The sequence below is a fragment of the Silene latifolia genome, chromosome 6 (genome assembly GCF_048544455.1).
Source record: "Silene latifolia isolate original U9 population chromosome 6, ASM4854445v1, whole genome shotgun sequence".
In the NCBI taxonomy this organism is placed as follows: Eukaryota; Viridiplantae; Streptophyta; class Magnoliopsida; order Caryophyllales; family Caryophyllaceae; genus Silene; species Silene latifolia.
In genome coordinates this window covers 57,607,599-57,613,453 of record NC_133531.1, presented here as the reverse complement: position 1 = coordinate 57,613,453, position 5,855 = coordinate 57,607,599, and the positions used below count along the sequence as shown (strand labels likewise).

The 5,855-nt window shown below is 39.2% G+C and overlaps 1 non-coding gene across 1 annotated transcript; it reads left to right on the top strand.

The window, feature by feature from the left end:
• Window positions 1-296: 296 nt before the first annotated feature.
• On the top strand, window positions 297-403 carry LOC141589085 (small nucleolar RNA R71). Its single transcript, XR_012520039.1, has one exon. It is a non-coding gene; the product is annotated as a small nucleolar RNA R71 (small nucleolar RNA).
• Window positions 404-5,855: the final 5,452 nt, after the last annotated feature.

Here is a 5,855-nt window from a genome sequence, read left to right as displayed (position 1 = left end):
ATGATTTTGAGCTTTCCTCAAGTCTAGCCATAGCTTGTTCAAACTTCAAGTTGATTGTGTCAATGTGAGCACTAAGTTGAGCACCCAATTGAGTAACGGTGTCCACTTCATACTTTCCTCTAGTAGCCTTGCGAGGCCTACTATATTGCGAATTATGGACCGCCATTTCCTCAATCTTGTTCCATGTTTGATTGTCATCAACTTCGGTGAACATTCCATTTGATCCCATATTGAGAATGTTCCTTGAATCTTCATATAAACCATTCCAAAATTGTTGCACTAAAAACCATTCGCTAAGTCCATGGTGAGGACATGAGCGACAAATACCTTTGAACCGCTCCCAAGCTTCATACAAAGATTCTTCATCCCTTTGCTTAAAACCCGTAATTTGAGCTCTTAGCATATTGGTCTTTTCCGGTGGGTAGAATTTTTTGTAGAAAGCTAGAGCTAGCTTCTTCCAAGAATCTATTCCAAGGGTGGCCTTATCAAGGCCCTTCAACCATTGCTTTGCGGTGCCGATTAACGAAAAAGGAAATAAGACCCATCTTATTTGGTCTTGAGTCACGCCCGTTTGAGAGATAGCTTCACAATAATCACAAAATGTTTCCATATGAGAATGAGGGTCCTCACTAGGCATTCCCCCGAATTGGCTCCTCTCAACTAGTTGGATGAAGGCGGACTTGGCAATAAAGTTTCCGGTAAGATGTTGTGGGGTAGGAGTACCGTTTGGTAGATCCTCCTCGGTGGGTATAGAGTGAGACGAGAATTTAGGCATTGTAGGTGGATTTTGTGTGGTATTGTTTAATGGGTTCTCTTCTCCTTCTATTGCGAAAGGATTGACAAACTCACTAGTGGGTTGAACAACTTCACCAACACCTCCCAAATTCCTCCTAACAAGTCTCCTATTATTCGTCAAGGTTCTTTCGATTTCACGGTCAAAAGGTAACAAATCTCTTTGTAACCTTCTAGACATGCAAAAAATCAAACAACTCGAAAACAATTAGAACAAACCTTGAGGAGTTTTACTTCCCAAGGTGAAAAAGACACAACTAAAAACAATAAAAGAAATCTTAAATCAATTAAACACCGTCCCCCCTGCAACGCGCCATTTTTGATCGGAGCCATTTGGTGTTCACAATTAAGCATATGTGGTCGTTGGTCAATGGTCGATACAAAACACAATTTATACTTCACAAACAACTCTACAATTAGTAAAGAGGCAAGTAAAGGTCGGATCCCAAGGGACGGGTATTGAAATGAAGATTCTATTGTAACTAGCGGTGTCTAGGGGTGTCACAAATTGGGTTGATGTAGAAGGTTACTAAACTAAAATAGCAATGAAAATAAACTATCAAGGTAAATGAAATAAGGGTGTAAACAATTGATTAAAAGCACTAGGGTGTCATGGGTTCATAGGGGAATCATGGGATATGATCATACAAACATGTTCTCAAATTATAAGCAAGCAATTATTGTTGTGATGGATTGAGTTGGGTTATATCTTACAATCCTAGGAAAGTTTGGGTCCCGGGGCCGAATCTCTTGGATTGTACAACACCTACAAGTCGACTTAATCTTCCCTACTTAACACATGCATGGTCTAACAAGACTCGAGTTGGGTTATGTCTTACAAGTCAAGTTGAAAGGATAGAAGATGATAGTAAATGCAAGGATTCATAGGCTTAGCATTTCATCAAATATAACATGTGCATGCATTAAGATCAAAACAAGCAAGCAAATAAGATATGAAAGCATATTAATTTAAGCATGAATCATTCCCCATGTTGGTTTCCCTTAATCACCCATTAAACCCTAGCTAAGAGACTACTCACTCATTATCATATTGATCATGCTAGAAAGGTTGTCAATCATACTAACATAATGAAACATGATGAATAAATGAAAGTAATTAGCAATAATTAAAAAGGGATTAAGAGATTATACCTACTAATGATTCCAATAATAAAGCAAGAATAATAGAAGTACTTGAATCCTAGATTGAGAGGTTGTCAATCTCCCAATAATAACCCAAATAATCTTCAATTACCCAAAATAAAGTAAGAACAAGAGAGAGATTAAGGAACTAAAACTTGGATTAAAACTTGATTAATATTTGATTACAATATTGAAGAGAGATTTGATTGATATTAACTACACTAATTATTGATAAGAAGAACATGCTCCTCTAATTAGACTAATGGGGTATTTATAGTGAGAATTAGGGAGGATGCATTAGGGTTAACTAAGGGCTAAACTAGTAATTACACTTTTAAGTTGAGCAAGGAGCCTCCGGGATTGTCCGAGAGAAGGGCTTCTTCATTTCGTAGCTTGAAGAACGAAACTGTGCTGTGCTTTGTGATCCGTGCGGCTGGGAGTCGGGACGGCCGGATTTGGGATGGACAATCCGAGCGGATCAAGGAACAAGACGCACGGACTGGGCATGGGCAATCCGAGCGGATTCCTGGTGAGGACGCTCGGACTGGCGAGGACGGACGGATTCTCTACAATCCGTTCGGATTGTAGCTCAGCAGCTTTCCTTCTTCTTTTTCTTCCCTTTTCTTCATGAATTCCTTGAGGATTTCCTTGGGGACTCAAGGATCCTTTTCTCAACAATGCTCTTCTACTATGCTATGTACAAAGGCCTTCTAGTCTTGTCTCTCCTTGATGCTTGGTCATTGAATATGATCAATTTAGCCTTGTTTTGCCATGAAAATGCAAGATTCTTACTCCTTTCCTACCAAGGGATCAAAATCTCAAAGAATATGCAAAACAAAGATCTAAAGATAAGAAATGACCCAAATAGGCACTAAAAAGCATAGAAACAATGGTAATTCGGGGGCTAAATATGCGCCAATTATGGTCGCATCAGGAAGACAACCAGGCGTCAAGAGAACCACTTACTCGAGGTAATAATCCAATCTTCGAAGATGTAGTCAGCAGGCGGCTGGATGGAAGCCTCCTTCACATAGAAGAAGTCTTCAAACCACTTCTTATCTCTGGACTTCGACACGTGCCTGAAAGGAGTCTCACCAGAGCCCCAGAAAGAAAATTGACCTCTTCCCAGAGACCGGATCTCGTACATATGGGCTAGCTCGCCCAGGGAGATTGAGCCGCTGGCATTCTGACTAGCAGTCAGAGAGTAGAGAAGGACCCTCTAGATGTTGGCAGAGATTTGCGCCATAGCAAAATTGTTGGTGCGGAGGAAGTCTTGCATAAGTTTTGGGAAAAGGAAGCGAAGACCGTATCTAAATGGGTAGAGGTAGAAACAAACCCATCCCTGCTGAGCAGCGTCTGCCTTTTGGCCTGGTTCAGGGATCGCTATTTCGACCCCATTGCCAAGACCTAGTAACTCCTTTATTAAAGGAATGTCACCGGTGGTGAGAGAATAGTCGCAGTCATGAGGGTGGACGAAGAGTTTGCGAGAAGGAAAAATGGGATCTGGGTTTTGGTCGGCAGGGACAGAGGTCGAGGTGGCGTGACGGGTTTTACCCATAGTCGAAAGAAAGGAAACAAAATGATTAAAGAAAAATGGCAAGGGAAAAGTACATGGGGGAACGACGGAAGAAAAACGGTGGTGGAGTCCGACTAGGGAGAGAAAAGGGAGAAGAAGAGTCTTGGGAGGTAAAGGATTTAAAGTTTCGGAATTAATGAAGTAGGGAGGGGAGTTGAGATTATAAAGGAAGAGAGAGAGGGGAAAGTGCGAGAAACGAGGGAAGAAAGGAGGAGCAATGATGAGTGCTTGGGAAGCCGTGTGAAAGACGGCGGGGGATGTCAAAAAGAATCCGTAATTCCTTATTCAACGCCTCGAGACGTATCTCACAAGGAATTAGGGGCAAACTGTTTGGGCTAAAATCTGCGCTTTAGCCTAACAAAGGGAAAGCCCACTTGATTCCGTTTGAAGAGTGGAGCCGTGGAGGTAGGTCAATCACAAGGAGCCCGAAGGCAAGAGGAATCCGTCTAAGAGGGTTGGGCCAAGAAAGCAAGCAATGATGGAGAAGCCCGCTGATAGAAGAGTCTCGCGTTTGGAAAGCCTTCAGGGAGATCTTAGGGAGAATTCAGGGAGATCAGGAGGAATGGAGCGAGACGACTCGTTATGGAAAGAGTTGCAGTAGGAGTAATATTCCTTAACATAAACGAGAAAGAGCATATCTAGGGTTCTTACCCTATAAATAGCCAAAGGAGCAATCAAGAAAGGGCATTCAAGATCTCACGCAATACATTGTGCTCGCTAGATCTACATTCTGTCTCCATTGTACTCATCCTCACATTAAAAGCTAGTGCAATCCTTGGAAGGGTACCGTCCCTTCCCGCGGTCGTTTCCCACATCGGGTTTTCCGCACACCAAATCTTACGTGTCAATTCCTATTTCGTATTTTATTTCTTTATTTAGCATTAACGTAAATATTCCACAAACATACAACGAGTAAGACCGCATTGACCTCGCATAACCTAAAACCTGGTAAAAATTACCAAAACAAGCGGTTAAAAATATAGTACTATCTTTTTTTGTTGGAAATATAATTTTCCGAAACATTGCTTTATGAGTAATTTAAAATATTTAACAGAAATTTCTTAAGGTACCCCTTAATTTGTTAGGTTTCTCATGGTACCCTTAGTTTTAAGAATCTGCACATGGTAACCTTGAGATTTCATTTTTGTGTCCATGGTACCCTATTGCAAGTGGTCGGGAAATGCAAGTTAACAGAATGATCCGGCCAAAATACCGTATTTGACAAAAAAATTATATTAAAGGTTGTATTTGATAAACTTTTTTTTTTAAAGGTGGTGTTTGGAAAAATATTTTTTTGTTAAAGGTGGTGTTTGACAAAAAAAAAAAAAAAACTCATTTTTTGGTGGTGAGTTGTAATAGCAGAACATGGTGTTTCTTTTGTTGTAACTTAGGGATATCTCGGGAAGAGGTATAAAGCACAAGGTACCATAGAAAATGTTCAAACTTTTATTTTTATTTCATACTCCCTCCTATTCACTAACATCTTCCACATTATAATTGAAAGGTTGAAAACGTTATTCTGACGGAGCGGTTCGTTGAACTAAATTGTTTATCTTTAACACAGAAAATGTATACATTGTTGAACTAAATTGTTTATCTTTAACTGATAAGAGTGATAACATTGGGAAGAAAGTAAATGGAAATTGAAAACAATGTATACATAGAACGTTTAATTTACTAATTAACTGTAACCGGACCGTGTCTAACCATTTTCAGATGTTAACCCTATAGGCCTATAATTAAAACCTGTTTAAAATGGTTCGGTTTAGGTTTGGGTTTTAGCCGAACCGAACCGCGTTCAAAGTGAATGGAATTCAGCAAATAACTGTTTTTGGAAACACCTAATTTTTCCTACTATGTTAGATTGTTAATTAACATCGACCTCACTCTCGTTATTTCATTTGTGTTTCTTTGCCTTTGGAAATTTATGTACAGTCTATGTCGAACAACTAGCTTCCCAACCATGCATGCCTGCATGGAATTAACGTGAAGTTTACTCACTAGGTAGTCTCTTCTTTAATAATATTAATAATAATAATTAAAATTTCATTCATAAAAACCTAATTAAGAGGTCCCTTAATTAAAAATTTAATTTCAATCAACACATGAAAGGAAATGAAAGGCTAATTTGTTAAATCAAAACCTAATTAAGAGGTCCCTTAATTAAAAATTTAATTTCAATCAACACATGAAAGGAAATGCAAGGCTAATTTGTTAAATCAAAACCTAATTAAGAGGTCCCTTAATTAAAACATTTCGATTTCATTCAACCACGAAACTAAATGAAAGGGTAGTTTGTCATCCAACTAAATATTTGTGTGCTTTTATGGGAATAATGAAAAAT